Source organism: Rhipicephalus microplus, chromosome 10, assembly GCF_043290135.1.
Source record: "Rhipicephalus microplus isolate Deutch F79 chromosome 10, USDA_Rmic, whole genome shotgun sequence".
NCBI lineage: Eukaryota > Metazoa > Arthropoda > Arachnida > Ixodida > Ixodidae > Rhipicephalus > Rhipicephalus microplus.
The window spans coordinates 14,350,198-14,372,839 of record NC_134709.1 but is presented as its reverse complement, the minus strand read 5'-3'; the positions used below and the strand labels follow the sequence as shown (position 1 = coordinate 14,372,839).

At 47.8% G+C, this 22,642-nt stretch overlaps 1 protein-coding gene across 2 annotated transcripts in view; it reads left to right on the top strand.

Annotated features, from left to right (window-relative positions):
• Positions 1-22,642, top strand: part of LOC119181497 (latrophilin Cirl) — a 721,750-nt gene that overhangs the window by 125,603 nt on the left and 573,505 nt on the right. Inside the window, exon 1 of one of the 2 annotated variants that reach the window (XM_075875080.1) lies at positions 2,725-3,854. The exons of the other annotated variant lie outside the window; for it this stretch is intronic. The gene's annotated coding sequence lies outside the window, so the exon portion shown is untranslated. Of the gene's footprint in view, positions 1-2,724; positions 3,855-22,642 lie in introns of those variants that run through there. 2 annotated transcript variants of the gene reach the window in all.

Sequence of the window (22,642 nt, the reverse complement as noted above, 5' to 3'; positions counted from 1 at the left end):
CAAAACAAAGCATGGATGATTTTAAATACCAGTGCTACAAACGTACAACTTTTCATCTTCGTATCTAGCAAACCATTGTTATTGCCCTAGCTGCAACATTGGTACTTAAAGGCGATAATGCTAGACATGCACAGCTGGCTTATGTGGTTGTCCTTAAAGTAATGGTATTTCTGCCTTGGCAGATATATTTTATAATTTCGTTATTCAAAAACCGATTAACGCTGTTGCTTATCAACGCTCGATTATACGCGCATTTTCTATGCCCTAACGCACTAGGTGTGCGCATATATCGTGGATCCCCAAGGTCATAAACCTTGGTGGGCTGCACAGATCAATCTATAGTGCGAAACCGGAGGTCTGCTCAATGTGGCTCCATTTTCTGCACAAGTTCAAGAGTGCTGCGTTTTGGCCCTCGAATCGGCGAATGCAGCTGGCGCCACTCGCACTTCTGCACTCTATTTGGCGTCGTGCTGCACGAGTTCATCGACACTTCAGCACTATAGCATCCCCGTGGCTTCTCGTCTCGTGAAAGCAGCGCGTCGCTGCACTTTAGCTCTGCCTTCATGCGCCGTTCTCAGAGGCAGCTGCTGCGCCAGTAATTACGTGATCATGGAGGGTTTGGGCGATCATTGGGCAGGGCGGAGCCATATGCGCCGCAACGTGGCTACAAGGGTCTCAGTATCAGTAAGGGTCTCAGCACTAGCTGTTTACAAGCATGGAGTAAACAGCTAGGGTAAGGGTCTAGGGTAAGGGTAAAGGTCTAGGGTAAGCTAGGGCTAGGGTAAAGGTAAGGGATCAGTAAGGGTCTCAGCACTAGCTGTTTACAAGCATGGAGTAGGTCTATAGGAGAAGCGGAGGGTTTGGAGTGGGTGGAGGGGTGTGCGTGCGGGAGAATCAGTGACATCGACGGAATGGCCACCAAAAAAAAAAACACAAGCAAGAAACACGGACACAAGACGAACGCTCTTATGCCGCGCCTCTGTTTCTTGCTTGTGTTTTTGTTTGCTTGCGCTACCCGCTCAAATCTGCAATATTACAAACTCACCCAGGTCTCAGTTCTTATGAACTTTAAGTGAAAAGAATAAGAGGAAGATATGACTTTTCCCTTCAGTCCTCAGTCATGGGCGAATGTATAAGTGAGCCTGTGGGTATTTGTATATTTTCATTTTCCTTGCTTTGTTAAGTGGTACGTGTAGCTAGTTCCGGGCTAATGGGTCAGTTCACATTTTCGTATAGTTCAATAACCGAGTCCCCGAACAGGGAGGGACGCGCCCAGTCCTTTCTTGATCTGCCTTTTCAGCAATAAATGTTCTATTCATTCATTCATTCATTCATTCATTCATAATTCAATAAAAAACATTAAGCATAAAAAGACAACAAACGTTTTTAGAAGATTCAGTCTCAGAAATGTCGGAGCAAAATGATGTCTTTTTGTGTCACAACAATAATCATCTGTCTTGCGTTGCTTTTCTTGCATTATCGCCATGCGACCGGCACTTTTGGGTCATGAACGACATCCATGTTTTCAGCACAACATAGCATTTTAAGTGTGAATACACTTAATAAGCGACCCCAAACCATCCACCGCCGTCGGCGGCGTCCGCAGTCTTCTCTCTATCTTTAAAAGAAAGAGGACTTGGCGGGCCGCAGCGCGACGCTCTACCGAATAAGCCACGGACGCGACGCTGATATCGGTGTCAGTAACGCGCCTTATACGCCCTCCCCCTTCGCTCTCTCCTCCGCTCTCCTCGCTCGCTGCAGCTGCGCGCGCACCTCTCTCTCGCGCGCGCCCGCCTTCTCTCTCAGTCTCCCGTCGAGAGCGGGTCGTGAGGGGGAGTAAAGTTAAAATCCGTTGGCATTCGCCAGTGAGTTAACGTAAACTCCCCCGTGTGATCAAATTGCGATTCCCAGGAACCATTACACCATAAAGGCACCATAGTGTGATTAATAAATATAATAGTGCGAATTAATAAATACCCCTCATAGCATCACCCCGTGTATTCGCACTTAACCATGTTCACCCTCGGGGAAATGCTTGGGAGTTTTTGATAGGACAGTGGCCAGCGCCGAGTTTTCAAGAAAGGCAGTGCAAGCATGCCGGATGACGATCATTCTTGTGGGACAAAAAGACAGCCGTTCATTTTTCTCGATCGCTTTTCAGATTAAAATACTGCGAATACACTCTAAGAAAAAAATGGAGCATTTGTGAAGTAGTTCTGCCACGCAACAATAACCGCCATCTGACTTGCTCGAGTTTCCTTTCTTGAAAACCCGGCGCTCATCACTTTCCTATCAAGAATGCTATGACACACTGATAACGTGCGCGCCATTCGGTACCACGAACTACCGAAACTGAGGTGATAACACGAGAAAAGTACGCGAAGTAGAAATTCTCCCCAAACACTATATTTTTTTTCTTCGAGTGCATGGCGTCCGTGTTCCGTGACCGCCAACTCCACGCCACCGATCTCCCACGAAGTCGCCGCCGCTACTGATGCCCGCGCCACGGACTGAACGCCCCCGTCCTCGCGTGCCGCTCTCCTCTTCCAAGCCGGGCGCATCATCGTCTTCGGCGTCGAGCGCGCTCGAGCCGATTCCGGCGACGACCGCTAGGCGTCGCACGAGTCTCGAAGGCCGCGCGAGCCAATGGGAGCGCTCCGGGGCCGTCGAGCGGTCAGCGCCGGCGTCGTCTGCAGCGTCACTTCGTGTCCGGCGATGTTGGCATCAGCTGAGCCCCGGAGTACCAAACGGGCGTTCGAAACGCGCGCTCGCGAACCGGAGTCCGCGCCCCAGTGACACCCATTGGCGCTGTCGACGCCCGCTAAGGCGCGTCTTCATTTTTGATCCGAAGTGACGACCGAGACCGCCGACGAGTCCGTAACGCCTCGCCACGTGATTACGCCGTGCTTGTTCCTGCCTGAAAAAACAGCCGTAGGCTGCGACCTGGAACATCGTGGTCGCATGCTACGCTGTTTTACGTGACTTTGGTGTGCCAGTTTCTTGAAAGAGAAGCATCGTGGCCGTCTGCTGCGACGCCCGGCCTGTTTACTAACGACTGTTACACCGTACCGCGTGATTTTCGTCTGTGGGTTCCTCGCAAAACAGTTCCAGAGGACGTCCTAGACCGTCGTTTTTGTTTGTTGCGAAGCGCCGCATCCTACTGGGTCGGTAGTAAGCCTCTGCGGCGCCCGTACCACGTGATATTGTTGCATCTGTTCCTGTTCGAAACAACAACGTACGACGATCTGAAGCATCGCGTGGAGGTCGTCTGCAACGGGACTTTGCTTACTACTGGCTGTTCGCTACCCCCTGCGTCACCGTGCCACGTGATTCTGCGGTGTCAGCTTTAAACGGAAGCAGACGGCAAGCAGAAGTGTGAGCATCGTCTGCTACTGAGCGTGTTCGGCTTGCTCCGCCCTGCGGAATTCAGCGCGTGAACCACGTGCGTCGCGAAAAGTAGCGGTTGCTCCAGACATAAAAAAAAAAGAACGAAGCGTGCCGTTGCGATAATCACAGCGATAAGCCACAACCAACGGTCGACAAAACTTCTTCGATAATCAAGTCTGACGTCCGTTTACTTTTTTCGAGTCACTATCGTCTCGTCGCCTGCGCTTCTTGCTCCGTCACCTGTGAGATCTCCTTTCCCAGTGTTCTGTCTTGTGCGCGTGCTTTAATGCACGGACCATCGGCACATCGAGTTTAGTTATCACCGTGCTCGGAAAGTGAAGGTTGCTGCCGTTTTTTTTTTTTTTTCGAGAACACGCCACCGGAATTAAGTGTGAACGAGACGTGTGTCCCAGAGACGTGTTCTCTCCTCGACAAAGACAGTTCTGGGCCTGCCACCGCAAGACTGGGTAAGTCTGCAGAGTCGTTAGCCAGCGGATTCGAATGTATTAACTCTATCTGCGTGCTTGTAGCAACGTCTAGCAGTGCCGGAATAACATTTTTCTAGTCAATAACAACACTAAGTGTCGGAGTTTTATGTTCCGAAACTACTATATGAATAGGAGGAATGTCGCAGGGAAGGGTTCCAAACAATTTAGACCACCTGGAGTTCTTTATTGTGCGCCTAAATTTAAGTACACCGGTTCCTGGCATTCGCATCCGAAGAAATGCAGTGGCTGTTGCCGGGAGTCGATCCCACGACCTTCGAAGGTCGTGGGATGGACGCAAGACCCCTGAAATTATATTATTCCACGCTGGAGCGTGGGATAATATAATTTCGGGGGTCTTGAGTGCGAAAACCAGGTTGGGAATATTAGGCGGTCCGTAGTGGTGTAACCTCGATTATTTTCTACCACCTGGGGTTCTACGATACGAACAACTGAATCAAAGCATACGCGGGTGTTTTTTTGCATATCGCCTTTTATGGAAACACGGCAACCTTCGCCCGCGGCCTGGAGCTCAACAAAGCGATACCAACTGCTAAACTACCACGCTTGTGTTCAGCGTTTTGCTTAACTCATCTCGAAGGAACGTGCTTCTGAACCGGGGCGTTGTTACAATAGACGCTTAGGTTATGTCGAGCGACTACTAAACTCGTGCGCATCTGCTTTATTTAGCCGCTGCGAGAATTAACGTATTCAAGCCCCCCCGCATCTACTCCCAACAGAACGCGGGCTACGTTTCAAACGGGGCTTTAAAAATCGTTTTAAGGAAATCATCTGAACGGAGGCGCCGCTCATTTGCATGTAAGAGTTATTTTGCTTACGCTTCTCCGGCGCACTGATTTGAACTCGGGAATGCTGACTCGGGTTTCGTTCGCATCGTCGCTAATGCACCGCGCACGCTTGCACCACCCGGCAAGTATTCATTGTTGTTTCTGTGTGATATTAAGTGGCTGATATGTATAGCCCCGTAACTGGCTGCGTACGCTGTGATGGCGCATTGTTCTTAACCGGTCGCTTCGCAATTTTGTGGCCGCCTCAACGCAGGCTTCGAGGAGCTCTAGTTGACCTAATTGCTGGCGTAATTAAGGCGAAGATAAAACGTAGACCGAGTGCTTACCAGGTAATTATTGCTGTTCCGCCTCATCCTCTTTCTTTCGTAATTAACATGATTGATAGTAACCGAGCTTCTGAAGTATTTTGATTTTTCACCCAAAAAAAAAAGAAATAAAAACGCTGTTATCGAGAATTATTGTTGCTGCGTATAAGACAGAAGCACAGCTACATTGAGGAACATAAACATTCGTAAATGTAGTAGCGTGAAAAGAGGGTTAAAATTGAAGTATACGTCGTTTTACACGCCAGACAGACTATGAATTTTGATAGATCCTGAAGGGTTACTGAGAAGACCCCATAATGGGAGGGGGGGGGGGGGGCTGTTGTACTTCATAATATCATTTTGGAGCTTTAAGATATATTTATCTAAGTTGGCTTATGTTATCAAAGAATTTTCATGTAGTGCTGACGAGTAGGACAGAAGAAATTACGAGAAGAGACGCTTAACCAAATTTCGTCGTTATCATCGTTCCACTCGTCAGCGCTGCTCAAGATTTCGTCATGATAAGTTATAAGGCTTGTGCGGTAGCAGGTACTCAGAGTTAATTTCCGCCACCTGCAGTTTACTAACTAGCAACCAAACTCAACGACTCGCGGGTGCTCTACGGATTTCGGGCGCCACCGAGGGCTGGTGTCTCCGGGGGATCGAACTCGTGCCCAAAGTCCTGAAGCAATTCAACTCCGTCGCCATGCTATAGCACGGCCGGTACTTATTTTTCTCGAAGAACATGTTGACCACGTCAACCAGGAAGGAACTCTTGGCAGTACCAACTTGTTCGTGCAATGCAAGGCCGCATACAAGCCTCGTAAATTGCTTAATCTGTGTTGTAATGCTCGTATATGTTTTTAATTGTTTAAATATAATTTGGCTTTGGTTTGTAGCGCATTTGTTACATGCTTTTTCGCGTGAATTTCTCTGCTTCGTGTCAGGGCCAAGTATTCAGCCCCCCCACCCTCCCCCCTTCACTGCAAGGAGAATGAAAATACTGCCGCTGTAGACAATGAAATCATGGCGGCCGGCTAGTCGGAAAGCGACAGCGTGTCCAAACGTGCCGCGGCTGGTCTAAATATCGCAATAAAATCGGTGCGTGTCACCGTGTCAGATAGTCGACCACGCTTCTCCGAGCTCAGCGCCGCAACATTGCGTACGGCCTGCATGGAGGGTTAAGACTGGGGGGAAAGGGGGCATTTTTTTTTTCTACTAAGAACTTTCTTAACCCATCCGCCTACTAGTGGGTTTGCCCAGAACTCCTCTGCAATACATTCGCTTCCAACGGGTCTGCGGAATTTGGGTGCCTTCTCTTTTTTTCTTCTAACCACTACCACCACCTACTGGAAAAGTTACCTAAGGTCACGGGATCGAATCTCGACCGCATTTAGAAGGCGAAATGCTGAAGGCCCGCGTACTTAGATTTTGGTGCACGTTAAAGAACCCCATGATTGTAGAAGTTTTCGGAGCCTTTCACTATACGGCGTCTTTCATAATCGTATCGTGGTTTGTGGACGTAAAATCCCGGCAATTACTTTTACTGTAAAGTTAGAAATTATTTTCCGCTGTTTATCAGCTTTACCGCATTTGATATTTATTGCGCAGTAAACAGAGATGGAACGTAACGATGTTAAAATCTCGCGATTGTGGTGACCCGAATTTATATTTAGGCTTAGGTTATTTCTTTTATTTTTGAAAATTAGGTGGATATTAGGCATCGTGGTTAAAAAAAAAACATGTTCTCAATGAGTGGTGGCTCGCAGCTCAAAAATTCTATTAGAAAAATACCATAAATGCAGGTAGAAAAAAAACACAAAAATAAACGCGAAAGTCAGAGACCCAAGTTAGTAGTCATTATAACAACGGGACAATTCAGAAATGGAAAACAATAACTTCGAACATATATGTCCTATCAAATTATCTAAAGCTCGCAGACTTGTGCAATGTACAGCCCTGTCAAATGCATCACTATTCCTTGAGTAAGAGGTTTGAAAAACTGGCGTAAGCTTTACAAAGTTTACAGGTGAGTTCGAAAATTCGTGTCACGTCTGCTCCAGTAAACGCAGTTAACGAGGTTATATGAACTGTTTTTTTTTTTTTAGGGAGCCGATCTTGGGGTTTTTCGAATAGGGCATCGATTGTTTTGCACTTTACTACTTATTGACGATGAGGAGTTAAAAATTGATGACCCGAAATTCAAATCATGCTTGCACATTTGTTATAAATATTAGTGCTTTTTTTTACGCGCAGGGTATTTCACTCAGAAAATTGTTTTTGCAATAAGCGAGAATCACTTCAAATCATGCTAGCCTAGGTAGCCGATAAAGTTACCGGCATATGCAGAAAGTCGGAATGAAGTTTTTGTCACTGTTCCGTCACCTGTTCCGTCGCGGGTTAGATTGCCTTTGGTGACGATTCCTAATGATTTAAAACTGCGTTCTCGCAGTTAAGATCACAGGTGCCAAAATAAATTCAAATAATGATGACAGAGTGAAACAATGATCTTTAAATACAGAAATAATTAAATGTTTGCGTTGCTATCTCAGGAATCTGTGGCTGATGTTTACTATATAGGTAAGATTGCTCAGCAAACTACGAATACTGACTGATAGCGTAGTAGTTTTGCTCATCATAAGTGTAAAATATTTTTATTGTTGTTGTTTTTCGTCGGGGTTGTCAACTATAAGGACCGGTTGGTGCCGGCGCTAACTTTCCACAAACACTATAGGTATATATTTATAAAGAAAACCCCGAACAAACGACACTGCAAAGAAAAAAAAAAAGGGGGGGGGGGGGGTATTGAAGAAGTTCAGCGTTTCCCGCCTAGATGGCGCCTGCTGCAAGGATCCCGGCGTTCAGAACCAGAGTCGTCCACATGCGAAGTGCTGGTCCTCCGTGGGGCCGATGAAACGTGCTGTGGCGGAGAATGAGCGGATGAAAGAAATAGGGGTGGTGGGGCGGGAGGGGGGTACGGTAATGGTTGTTTCCGACTTATGCAAATGTTGATGGAGCAGTTAAAGACGCTGACGATGCGCTACGTTGTGTTATATAGACCCGTATATATATAAACTGCGAACTCAATGACCACGAAATTCGTCCGCGGGTCATCCACCCGCCCTTTTCGTCGCACCGGTTGCGGCAAAAAAATCGACCGATCCCCACTAGCTCACCTTTTTTCGAGAGCCGTTATTGTCGAGTAATTGATAATCTACTTCGAAAGCTATGGCGCGGTCGCACGCTATGAGCATTTTATATTTATAAGCGAGCTTTTTTTTTTTTTGCTCGTGGATTTCGGCGGTAGCGTCGTCCGCTGAATTGGTAAATTCGCGTGCGCACTTGTTGGCGCTGGTTTCCGATAAGTGATACTCTCTCGATCGTGAAATTATTGTCCGCAAGCATCTTTTAATGTGACAGTCTGATCTTTTATCGAGCCCGCTCTTCATTGAACACTTCCACGTTTAATTGTTTCTCGGATATGAACTTGCCGCCGTTGTTGTTGCCCACAGAAACTGCGGTGTTGCTGTGCTAAGAGATCCAGTTCCTGGCACGGAGAAATGAAACAGTTAGTTAGAAATGAGTATTTCTCAATGAGAATGAAAAAAAGAAAGAAAAGAAAGAAAGAAAGAAAGAAAGAAAAGATAGATAGATAGATAGATAGATAGATAGATAGATAGATAGATAGATAGATAGATAGATAGATAGATAGATAGATAGATAGATAGATAGATAGATAGATAGATAGATAGATAGATAGATAGATAGATAGATAGATAGATAGATAGAAATGGAGAAAGAAAGAAAGGAAGATTGCACGGATATATCTCTTTTCTGAGTAAATTATTACATTTCCTGATACATATAAGCGCACGTCGTAATCATATTTATAAAGCATATCTTGCAAATTTTGAGAACAATCTCTGTAGAGGTGTTCTGTTTAGGCTACAGGTTGTACGAATGACCATTATGGTCCGTCCTTAGCACGCCCTAGGAAGCAGTGGAAGTACGTATATAGAATACCTATTGTGCATTCTATAAACTGTTCTTTACATTTTGTATATGATATGCTGTACTTCCTAGCTCAAAATCTACAAACCGGTCTCCACACTACTGACAGAAGTACACTGTAGTATATAGTGTACATACCGTAGTATGTAAGCTGTAGACTACCGCCTGTGCAGCGTGTAGCACTTTTCCCACAAATAAATCGTACAGTCTGCGCACTTTCGACTGGTGCGTCCGCACTTTAGACGTTAGCGTGCGGAGTCGTTACAAGCGTGGTACGTCCTTCCGTCCCATTCGCTGTGGCAGCTGGCAGGTAAAGTTTGTTCATTATACATTCACTCACGTATAGACCCGTTATTTGTTGTGGCATAATGAATAATCGACCGGTTTTGATAGGCTGCGCGACTTCGTGCTGGCTGCCCGACTTGGTCTATTTATCTTTCAGTTGTGGCGCTTTGTCAAAAGGGGTCGCTTGATGGATTGTCGAAGGGCGCTGTTCCTCGGTTGTCGAGCACACTTCCATTTCTTTTTTTTTCTTTTCGCTGGTTCGACTTTCAGTGGTGTTAAATGGCGCAGAATAATAGAAACTGCACAACTAACCCGGCCCTACACCATGCTGTTCTGGACAGGCCTGTGTTGCGCCATGTCGAATCTGCGGAGAACGGTTATCGGTTTGCCATGCATGTAGCATAGCAATAATTTTTTTTCTTGGGGAGGACACAAGAGTTTAATCATACTTTGCGCAGTTTCGTTTGCACAAAGTATGGTTCGCGGACTCGTACGTATGCCAAATTTTATAATTTAAATATATATGTTTCGATCTCTCCCCCCCCCCCAAACAAACGCACACTTCCCCTTTCCTTGGCTACTACGGTGATGCGTGTACTGTCAAGGATGGTGAAGCGCTAACCAGGGCGACGTCGACTGGGGCAGACTCGATAATAGTGAAGAAAATAAGGCTTGTTTTTCTTTGTTGGAAACAATAGTAATGAAAACATATAAACAACACTGCCAAGGAATATATCGGGCATGTGTCTGGTAGCAAGTGCAATGTAAATGTGAAGAAAGAAAAGTGGATGAAAAAAATATAACTTGCCGTAGGCGCGCACCGAACCTGTGGCCTTTGACTAACCCGTCCGATGCTCTACCGAATGAGCTACCGCGGCGGCTATCCGCCTGTCCGCTTTATGGGATATAAATGGGCATTTAAACGTGGGAGCGTCAGTCAGCGCCGCCAGTAGGCATGACGGTTGCGTGTTGGCGGTCCACCAACAGGCAACACCAACAAACCCGAGCTATTAATGCAACACCAGCAAACACCTAAGTACCACTTTACTAAGGTGCAATGTACTATCACGTTTTTCGATGCAGTTTGAACTGCCCGACTGTTCTACCCTATGTCGTAAAATGACAGGCACAGTCTTCCTATCTTAAGTCGTTAAAAATGACATATGGTAGGACAGCTCTGCCTGCATGAAGACAAAGCGGACGTACATATATTGGTGTGGCCTCATGTTTTAACGTGGTATAGCGTTAAAAAGCCCGTTTCGCAACAACTCCGGTGTCCGTATTGGCGTCGTTGGTTTTGAGCGAAAAATTATTATCTTATGCGTGACAGAAACATTGACAACTATGCAAATTAAGTAAATGATAAATAAAAGCCCCGCCGCGGTGGTCTAGTGGCTAAGGTACTCGGCTGCTGAACCGCAGGTCGCGGGTTCGATTCCCGGCTGCGGCGGCTGCATTTCCGATGGAGGCGGAAATGTTGTAGGCCCGTGTACTCAGATTTGGGTGCACGTTAAAGAACCCCAGGTGGTAGAAATTTCTGGAGTCCTCCACTACGGCGTCTCTCATAATCAAATAGTGGTTTTGGGACGTTAAACCCCACAAATCAATCAATCAAATGATAAATAAACCATGGAGCAGTGTGGGAACTGAACCAGGGTTGTTGAGGTCCGAGTGGGAATCGAACCCGGGTCGTTTCCGTGGCAAGCAGACGTTCTACCACATGGCCACGCCTGTGCCTGTGAAACCCGACGAAACAGCTTCCTTTGCTAGAAAATGCAGTGAAAGTAGCTTTCATGCTTCACTCAGGTCCTTCGTCAGTTCACCGAGACAATCTATCGCCTTTTACTTTGCTTCACAAACTCACGGGTCCCGTATATATGCTTCACAATGCAACATTAAACATTGCCGTAATAATGCGTGGTCAAACGTCCATTGCCAATGGGTGTGAGGATATGCGATTATCATAACGGCTCCGCGGTGAAAAGCTGACACCTCACTGCAAAAGGCACACATGCTGTGCCTATTCCCTTAAGACAACGTAGTGGGTGCATAGCGAATCCGAACAGGTTTCATGCATTAAGTGTTTTAGGCACGCACTACGAATAGGATGTCGTTATCGCGTTCAACTCTCAAAGGCGAAACCTTAGGGTCCTCTAATTGTGTCTCTGTGTGTGTTGTTTCTTTTGAAATTGCACAAAAAATTGATGTTAGTCTCACAAGTTGTTGGAACGATTGATCTCTAGCGCTAAAGGACTCCGTTGAGGAAATGCGGTAGTTGGTACAAAATAATCGAGAGAAAAAGTGACCCCCCCCCCCCCTTCATGCATACACTATAAAAAAGAGCTACTAAAAAGGGTGTCTTTTTGTCCGACAACAATTATCGTCATCTATATTGCATTCCATCCTTGCGCTATCGCCCCGCGCCCGGTACATTCCGGTCACGATCGACATGCCCATTATCAGGGTTACGTTGCATTCTCGATAGGAAAGCGGCCAGCGCCGAGTTTTCAAGAAAGGAAGCGCACGCAAGCCTGATGATGACTATTGTTGTGGGACAAAAAGACACCCTTTTTACCCGATATTTTTTTAGAGTGTACCCTCCGTAGCTTACACCAAGGGGCTATGTCACCATGTGGCGTCACAATGACGTTACAAGTTCTGGCGATCGGTGACGTCAGGATGACGTCACGCTGTGACGTGTTAACATGATGTCCACTTGTTTGTTTCACTTGCATTGACGCCGATGGTCAAGTTTCGCATTTGATGTCGTATCTGGGAATCACGCCATACTAAAACACTGAAGTACAACACATTTCGATTGATTCGTCACCGTTCATGCAGTTAGACCGTTTCGATCGGCTGCGTAACTAAACACAACACTGCAGAAACCCAGCGCAAGAAAGGAGCAATTGAAGATTGCACCGTCACTATCGTTGTTGTTATCTGCGCAGGACCTTGTTCTCTCTAACGATCGGAGCGATTAGCGCGAGTTAACGACGCCAACGCACTCGCCTCGATGCATTCTATCGGAACGAGATGAACACCTCAACGCGGCGTTGCCTGAAAGCTCGGCGTGGTGTATACGTCTCATTGCAATGGCAGCTGCAGTGGAGGGGGTGTCTGCCTGAGGGAGCTTGTCTGCCCAGTGTATCGCCGATTGCTCCCAACGCACTCGACGAAGCGCCGTTTGAGCTCTGCAAGCTGTGGAGAGCTTCGTGGTGAGAGAGAGAGAGGGAGTGAAGGAGAGTGAGATGAAGGCAGGGGCTTATGGCCGAGAGGCGAAGTTCGCAGGTTCGATCGCATGGCACGGCCCCAAATGGAGCGTTCGCACGCAATCCTCGCTCGGAAGAGGATTGTTGAAGGAACGGAAAAAAAAAAGAATAAGTGAATGAAAATGCGGGGGGACCGCGTTCGACGGGGGGGGGGGGGGGGGGGTCCCGCATAAGCGAGGAGCACACCACGGGTGCGAAACGACGACACTCTCGCGGCTGATCTGACTCTAGTACAGTGCCGCGTTTTCTCGCGTAAGACGGGTAGGAAAAAAAGGGTTGAACGTTTTATCAATGAGACCGAATTTATTTTCGGTGTTTTGCGGGCTAAAATTACGACGTTGTTAGGATGCCCCCGTAGTGGAGAGTTGCGTGTTGATTTCGCTACTACCGGGACTCTTTAGGTGCACGTAAATCTGAGTACAGTTGCCACCAATGCAAACGGGAACACCAAATTCGTGTTTAATGAATGATTAACTTGTATTGCTCTCATATGACTGTTGCGTATTAAATTGTAAAATATACCATTCTGCTTGATCACTCACTGTCATAAACACGTCGACTATACTGAGGGACCCCGCCGCGGTGGTCTGTAGTGGCTAAGGCACTAGGCTGCTGACCCGCAGGTCGCGGGATCGAATCCCAGCTGCGGCGGCTGCATTTCCGATGGAGGCGGAAATATTGTATGCCCGTGTGCTCACATTTTGGTGCACGTTAAAGAACCCCAGGTGGTCGAAATTTCCGGAGCCCTCCACTACGGCGTCTCTCATGATCATGTGGTGGTTTTGGGACGTTAAACCCCACACATAAATAAACTATTACTGAGTGTGTTCAGCCACCATGAACCGTAAAAGGTGATATCTGTCCTGTCTTTTATATTGGTTATGATTGTATATTTCTCAGGTAGTCAAAATTTTTCGGATCCCTCCCCTACGGCGTCTACGTGCTTTTCAAAGCATGTCTTCTAGTGTGCAAGCATAGGCACAGTGAGCGTTACATTCGTGAACATTCGGTAACCCTTATGTCCGGTACAATGTGGTATACGCCTCGCCGCCGCTTATAACGTACGATCCCTGAGGCTCTATTTACAGGGATTAAATGTACCTTGCTCCTTATTATTTTTCTCGCTTTTTTTTTTTTCGTCGTCGTGATAGCTAAATGGTAGACCGATTCGACCTGGCGTAGGGTATACGAGTATGTCCCTCTTGTGGCGCCCTCTACGTAGCACCTGCCACGCCGGCTGCGATCTGGCGAGGTCATCACCGAGTCAGACATTGAGCCGGCTGCTGAACCACACTCACTCAACGTTTTCTTTTTTTTATTAATTTTCAGTCTCTTTTTTTTATGACATGTTATACCGCTCCTCTGTCCATATTCAGTAGCGGTGTATCTTGGTACGCGACGTCCGATGCTTGACCTATGTGAGCAGTTTTAGTTTTTTTACTACTTTTTTTTTCTTTTTCATTTGTATGCTTTTTCCCTTTCATCAAACGCTCTCTAGTGGCAATTGTGATGCTTCTGGTATTGGGAAGGGGCAATATGAGACTAAATCTTTTCATGTCTATATGATTCATTCATACGGTATTCGAATGCGAACCCAGAAAAAAAAGTATTATGGCCAATGGTATGTGGAGTTTCGCTTGGTAAACACTCCGTGATCACGGGGCACTCCGCCGTGGACAGCTCACGGTTAATTTATGCAGTTTAGTGTTCTACAACGTGCACCGGCTTGGAACAGTAAACGGGTCTCTGGCATTTCGCTCGCACCGAAATCTGGCCACCCCGGTCCTGACCGAACTCGCTATATACATTCGAGAGAGCAGCAGCGGACCGTGACCACTGTTCCACCACTGCGAATGGCAGTATGGTAAAAGCCGCGGCCTTGGCTGTACTCATAAGGCTTGATTGATTGATATGTGGGGTTTAGCGTCCCAAAACCACTATATGATTATGAGAGACGCCGTAGTGGAGGACTCCGGAAATTTCGACCACCTGGGGCTCTTTAACGTGCACCCAAATCTGAGCACACGGGCCTACAACATTTCCGCCTCCATCGGAAATGCAGCCGCCGCAGCTGGGATTTGATCCCGCGACCTGCGGGTCAGCAGCTGTGTACCTTATATAGCCACTAGACCACCGCGGCGGGGCGACTCATAAGGCTATCTCATTGCATTAACTCGAAGTGTAACTGGGCAACGCAAGAACATTTGCCGATACACGAGGTGCCGCATCGTCTGAAATCAACGGGCGCCCCGTTTGGAGATCCTTAAATGTTGTAGGCCCGTGTACTCAGATTTGGGTGCACGTTAAAGAACCCCAGGTGGTCAAAATTTCCGGAGCCCTCCGCTACGGCGTCTCTCATAATCATATGGTGGTTTTGGGACGTTAAACCCCACAAATCTAATCTAATCTGTTTGGAGGTCCTTCAAAGCGCGCAGACGTTATCAAGCGCGGCTCTTCGTGTCTTGTTGATTATGACCGCCAGTGCGTTTTTGCGAACATCGCGCCACCACTGACACACGCACACAAGCGTACTCGAAAAACCCACTCGAGCGCCCGGTTGTCGACAGTTTTCGGTCGCCGCCCCATTTGTCATAACTCTCGGTAATCGCCCTTGTTCGAGTGCAACGACTGTGCGTTGCGTCGTCGCGGCGTTGTTTCCTCCGTTCTCGCGGCATCAACACGCCAGAGGTCGCATTGACTTTCTTTCTCACCGTTTCTCTCTCTCCATTCACTGTTTTTTCTCTCTCTCCCTCCCGACAAGGCGAAAGACGTTTTCACGGTGGAGTTAACGCTCCATTAGGTCAACATGCCGTCCGGCGACGCGTACAAACGGTTCAGACTTTCATCCCGGCATCGGAAAAACAGAGGGGCGAGTATCGAGCCACGAAGCAAGAGCACCAAAAAAGAAAAAAATAATGAAGAACCACTAAAAGAAGGGGTCGGATCGCGGTACGTCACGCAGAGCAACAGCAACAGATGTGTCGCCTCTTCTATTTCGTTACGCAAAGTGAGCGAGAAACAAGATAAAAGAGTCGGTGCTATATATTGCCGTGAGAGGGCGAAACACAAAGAAATAGGACCCTGAATGCGCGTGTACTGTCGGGGTTTAGACTCCCCTCTGAAATATTGTCGTGCCGTAAGACCGGCGCTGACGTTATTATGGCCACTTCGAAAAGAGAGGGTATGGGACTTTTGGCTGTTAGAAGTTTATATCTCTCTCACACACACACACAGACAGACACACGCTCACTGCGTCTTCTTGGTGTCTTTGTTGGTGTCGCTGCTATCAACGTTGTGGCTTGTTGTTTCCATTTGGTCTTTCGGCCTCGGCTTCTCGCAACTTTGTGCCGAGTGTACATCGTACTGGCCACTCTCTCCGTATCCCAAGGTAGTGTTCGGGCTTTTGGTTTGCTGATGGCTTGCAACGACTTGCGCGCTAGGCTGGCTAGGCGCGTGTGGTGACGTATGCGTCTGACGACCGACCCTTGACCCTCGGCGTAGTTTGTTATATTGTGCACCCTCGCCCGTCTCGAGTTTCGTTCGTATGGTCGCCGGTCTTCCATGCTATACAGTAGTGTCCAGTAATGAAGGCTGGTTTTTGGCCTCGATTTCATTCATCATTTGGTGTGGATGGGGCATTGCATGGGAATCATTTTGCAGCCTAAGGTTTCTTACTAGTGCATTAAAGTAAACTCTGGCACAGAGGTCGTTTTTAATGCATGAATGATAGTAATTATGTAGGTTTCTCTGACCTTCATGTTTTAAGGCGGGAGCCTCAGATTCTTGAAGTGCGAACATTGACGAGCGTCACAGCTAAGCGGTGCAACACGAGGGGTTTGAAAAAATTTTCACGTGAGGATGACAACGTATGCCACGTCACCACGACATGAGAATCCGTTAAAAATTGGGACTTCATCATGACGTTACTGTGACGTCACATAGCATGTAGTCACATGGGGACGTCATAGCATGTCATCATTGATTGGTCAAAAGCGGGACAGTCGCGGAGGCAGTGCAAAGCAAGGGGATGCAGAACGCTTATAAAGCAAAACTGCATTACTTCCTGAAAAGTTTCGAAGGGAAACACGGGGGTTTCATAAACTCATTCAATCACTCATGAAGAAGAAGAAGAAGAAGAAGAAGAAGAAGAAGAAGAAGAAGAAGAAGAAGAAGAAGAAGAAGAAGAAGAAGAAGAAGAAGAAGAAGAAGAGGGAGGAGGAGGAGGAAGGAGAAAGAAGAAGGAGAAGAAGAGGGAGGAGGAGGAGGAAGGAGAAAGAAGAAGGAGAAGAAGCCGCTTTGAGTGAAATAAGGAAGACACATAAGAGACCATGTCAATTGTCTTAGGTTGCGTTGGCCTAATTTACTTCGCTATAACAGTGTACTGAATCGGGCGAATCGGAAAGAACTCATGACCTCCGCTCTTGCTCGTCTGCGTTCTGTTTGTTCTGGCTGTGATGACTAAAATGCTACGTTTTATCAGAGTTTTTTCGCATGAGTTTGGAGACATTAACATTTTGTTGCAACAAGTTTCCACGTTGAGGCTGAACTAAACAGCGCCGTGAGTAAACCCGCCACGGCGGTCTTATGGTTAAGGCACTCCGCAGACCCGCAGGTCGTGGGATCGAATCCTGGCCGCGGCGGCCGAATTTTCAATTGAGGAGGGAATGCTCAAGGCCTGTGTACTTAGTAGGCGCACGTTAAAGAACCCCAGGCAGTAGAAATTCCCTGAGCCCTCCGCTACAGCGCCTCTCATAATCGTGTAGTATATAGTTTTAGGACGTTAAACCCGACAATTATCATTATTAACGCCTTGAGTACTTGGCAGGTCCATGTGGAAAAAATGAGTAAGGTTATCGTTGCATTGTGACAATAGAAAACACATATCGAAATAGTAAATATTGTAGGTTTAACGCAGATGCAACCCGCGTTTGGTCAGTCATCGGGCTTGATACATACAACGTATCCAGGCATGTCACGTGCCCTCGGCTTAACACGCTGTTTCACCCATACAAGCTAATCTTGTTCAAACAGCGCCTTTGGCGCCACCTCCTTTCACTGGAACTCTGTTGATCTCTGTCAAGACGAAATCAAGCGTTTACGGAGCGTTCTGATGTATAGCTTTCACACATGCCAGCTCTGTGTTTCGTTATTGGCGCATCGACAGTCTCGCACTTCCGTAGGCTTCAAGCCCAGCCAGACACGATGCAGTGGAGTAAAAGCGAACCGCTCTTTATTCGCTGCCATTACGGCAGCCGTGGACATGTGGTAGAGCTGGAGGTAGTGGGTTCGATACTCGCCGCCACATTGCCCGACCGGCTCTTCAGTGGGCACAAACGTACCCCAGGCCGGGATATCACCTTTCACACGGGGGTGTTGCGTTTTGGAAAGAAGGCTGCGCCTTTGGAATCCCGTCGAGAAAACATTCGCGGGACGTCGTTCTTTATGCGGGCTCCAAAAACAGGCGTTTGAAAGTTGTCCCTGCCATTCCTAAAGGGGGCGCTTTGAGTGTTTGTCACCCGATGCTCAAGTCCCCCTCTTCTAGATCTGAGGGCGCCTGGGGCTTCTTCTGTCTCGCAAGGGAGAACTATTGCACATCTTGTTTTGTTTTTTTTTTTTCAGTTTTGTTACCTCATTGTTCGGCACACCAAAGCCCTTCTACTCGCTCTGCGACTTTCGCCCCTCTCAAGTACTCCTCTGACTCGGGCGTTTCGCTTTCGACGAAGTGTGGCGCCACATACCCAAAGTTTTACTGCGGCACTATATCTTGCGACCCTCCTGTGCTACCGCCTACGCCGCACAGCGTGGTTGAGGGAAAGCCTCCAACATCTCAACTCAGCGTACATGCCTGTTCCATTTCAGCTTTTTTTTTTTTTATCTTCGCTTCGTTATTCTCGAGAGTGTGTTGCTGCTAATTTGGGACGCACGAGGGAAGGCTTTCTGTTCTTTTTTTTTTCAATAATGGACCTACTATTAACAGCGGTGTAATTCAAACAACCCCGAAACAGTGCGCCGAAGCGCGCCATTAGGACAGAACCCCTCCCACCGGCGAAGTGACTGACACATTCGGGACCCCACTCTGACGCAGCTTGATGCGGCACGGTGCGCATGATGTCGGCCTTTTCTTTTTTGTTTCGTATTTTATCTCTGTCCAGTCAGCGCGACTCACTGGCGAAAATTGATTTATAATGGAGTTAAAAACGGAGCAGCAGCAGCTCCTCGCGTCGTATCCTCCGGCAGATTCCTATTGTTTCGTGTTTCTTTTCCTTCTCGTTTTTCGTGTCGTACGGTGTGTGCAGAGTGAGGGGGGTGTTGTCAGGTCGAGCCTGGTCCCCGTCCATTGGCCTAAATGAAGCACTTCGCGCGACACCCCACAGACCCAGTGTCGTAGGACCTTCCCCTTTTCACCCTCCCCCCGAAACTTACGCTTCGCTTTTGTTCAGCTCGTCCCCTACGTCCCGTAGCGTGCCGGTTGTAATTTGCTGCTGGAGACAGCGGTGATACATAGGGGGCATCGGAGGATAAGGGTAGAGTGTAGTTTAGAGCAGGATTCTTTGTTCGTTCCCGTGTTTTGGACGTTCTTTTGATGGCTGTTAGTGCAGTTCTAGTAATGCACCCTTCCCTTTCTTTTATTATTTTTCTTTTTCGCGCGCTCCCGTTCCCTCTGACATTCACAAAGCCAGCGAAACGGCACATGAAGGACGACCGTGCGCGCATGCGCCGTAGAAGCGTGGCTTCTCGTCCTGCTGCTTTTTTTTTTTTTTCTCATTCGTCCGTGTTACCTCATTTCGTTATGGCGCGACGCAAAACACGTACCTCACGCAGTCGCGCTTGTTTCGTAAGTGCCGCGACACGCGTTTTGTAGCCACGCGAGTTGCTTTCGCTGTAGCTTCACTGCACGATGCGCTGCTGCATAACGGTGTACGCGAGGGCACGTGCGCGTGATAGACAAGAGTGCCGGCAGGGTACGCTTCCGCGTGGTGTTTTCTGCGTCGTCGCCTGCCGGTGTTGGGACGTGCTGGTTTCTAACGCTGCGTTCGTTACGGGTGCCTGTGGCTTGTTGCGGCCCTGCCGCAACTGCGCGTGTTACTACCTCCACGTGGCGTTGCGTGACAACCGTGCGTTGTCGCGGGGCTTCGCTGCATGGTTAACCAAAAGCGTGCACCATTGTGGAAGCTGTCGGAATCTCACGTTGCGCTTAAAACTAAACTACAAAGAAACAAACAAAGAGGCAGCGTGAAAGACGAGGTGAAGATAAACTACAAGCACATCGCCGTGTGTGTGTGTGTAACCATTCTTTCGCTCGTTCTTCGCGTTGTTTTAGTTTTAAAGGGCGCCTAAACTACCCTGATTTCAAAGACGACAGAGCTGCTTCCGCTTTTGACCCGCCACGGTGGTCTAGTGGCTAAAGCACGCGGCTGCTGACCCGCAGGTCGCGGGATCGAATCCCGGCCGTGGCGGCCCGCATTTTCGATGAAGTCGAAAATGCTTGAGGCCCGTGTGCCCAGATTTTGGGGGCACGTTAAAGAGCCTCATGTGGTCTAAAGTTTTGGAGCCATTCACTACGTCGTCTCTCATAACCACATGGTGGTTTTGGGACGTTAAACCCAACAATTACTATTGCATTGGCGGCAACCTTCTCGCCTTCACTATACCATTTCTGCAGGCACTATCTCCTCACTGCCACTTACTTCATCATAAAACACGTGGACGATGTGAGCACTGAGCGTGGAGCTTATCGGGATGTGGCGCTTTTCAGCTGCACGCTGTTATCTCCGCTTGCGCAGTCGAAAACGCTCAAAACTAACCCCCGTATTCTAGAACTTCCCTTAACTCAACGCTTCGCCTTCACTCGAGACAGCTGATAAAAGCGCCCTCTCTAGGCACGGCAAGTCACTGCATATCAGCAATAATGTGTTGCAAATCTCGAGCAGCGCAGCGTCATTTTCTGCCGAAAAGTGGCGTAGTGCTCAACTCTGTCAAGTGAAGGGTCAAATTCGAGTCGAGAAGCGTTTGCGAATATGGGGGTAAGTGAAATCAGTCGATCGCCCATGATAGTCAATGCGCCACAAAGATGATGGGCGTCTGCGTGGCAGAGCAGTGCAGAAGGCGATTCACGTCTGATTGCTCACGTATACGGACCAATCTGGCATGTACAACATAGACGGCACGGGAGTCACTATTCCTGCGTCACGAAGTGCGCAGGAATGACGAGAAACGGCAGAAAAAAGGAACCCGATCCTTTTTTTTTTGTGTGTGTGTGTGCTGATTCATGGATGTGGGCTTTAACGTCCGTCCTCCCACCGTCATGTGATTGTGAGAGACGCCGTAGTGGAGGGCTCCAGAAATTTCCACCACCTGGGGTTCTTTAACCTGCACCCAAATCTGAGCACACGGGCCTACAACATTTCCGCCTCCATCGCAAATGCAGCCGCCGCAGCCGGGATTCGAACCCACGACCTACGGGTCAGCAGCCTAGCTGAGCATCGCATAGCTATTCATACCGCGGCTGACTGTATGTCTCACTTTTCAGGAAGCCGTTGGCCAACTTGATAATCTTTTATTCAACCCAGCTCAACTGCTTCAGCTTGTGGGACGAAAGGCATGCTGCAACTTCGTTTCCGGCGCAAGAAAGAAAAAGCAAAACGTAAAGCTCTTAATTTGTCGTGGCTCGTTTGACGCTGTATGCGTATATCTCCGTGCGTACCGACCGCGCCCCCACGCCCGAAAGTTCTTGCCTGCGTCAGCGGATCTAAAATAGCAACGCGAAGTTTTGTTAAAGGACCATTCATTTTTCTCACTGGCAACGCCGACTGCTATGTGTGTGTGTGCGCGCGCGCGCGCGCGTGCGTGTGTGTGTGTGTGTGTGTGTGTGTGCGTGTGCGTGTGCGTGTGTATGTGTGCGTGCGTGCGTACGTGTGTGTGTGTGTGTGTGTGTGCGTGTGTGTGTGCGTGTGTGTGTATGTGTGTGTGTGTGCGTGCGTGCGTACGTGTGTGTGTGTGTGTGTGTGTGTGTGTGTGTGTGTGTGTGTGTGTGTGTGTGTGTGTGTGTGTGTGTGTGTGTGTGTGTGTGTGTGTGTGTGTGTGTGCACGCACACCGTTACGCCATTGCACCACGACGCAATGGCGCAACGGTGTTTCGAAATGCCTGTCGCCCAAATTACGTAATGACGATTTATTTCGCAGTGGATACCGTTTCGACGTTAAGTGGCTTTCTGCGTAGTTTGTCTCCTCGCTCCATCGTTTTTTATTCCTGCTGCTATTTTTACAAAAATTTTTTACGCTTTAATCACTTTCCGCAAGGGTCATTTATTCGCTATTTACGCCAAAATTAATGACCTCGTGAAGCACTTCGCGCGACTGCTGTGTTAACGCAAAGTTCTTGCGTTATCACTGTAGGCGTGTTTGTTTATCCAGTGTGTGACATCAATATAACCTCGCCTTTTTAATGGCAGCATTTCTTCTTCTTCTTTTTTAGATTCCGTGCATTTGATGTTTATTTTTTAGGGTAGATTTTTATTTTATCTTGTTTTTTGTTATTGTTGAAGTGCAAAAAGATATGGAATATCTTAGGTGCTCTTACCTAAATCTCTCCACTGCCTGCCTATCTCTCCTAAATTTCTCCATAAATCTCTCTATAGTTACGTATTGACTGGTGGGGAACCGCCGACTTGTTGTAGATGTGGAGAAGCGCTGAGTGTACTTCGCGTGCTTCTACATTGTCGAAAAGCAGAGCCTGAAAGAAGAAAATACTTTTTTAAAGCCTATCAAGAGCACATCCCTCTTCACCTCGCAATATGTTTAGGTATTTATCCATTGTTTTACCAAAAAAAAATTGGTGCTATCATTTCTAAATGAGGTCAGGACACTGAAAATAATTTGCCCGTGAGTATCGTAGCACATCCTCCGCGGGACGATGTTGCTGCGGAAGTGTCAAGTTTTTAATGCACTAAGCCTCCGACTTCTTGCTCGCAAGGGGCCCTGTGGAAGCATTAGTGCCCAGTATATATAGTTTTACTATCTTTTTATACATCCCATGCACTATAGCGCTCTTAATCATTGGTACTCCTTTCTGGTCACTCCCATTCTTT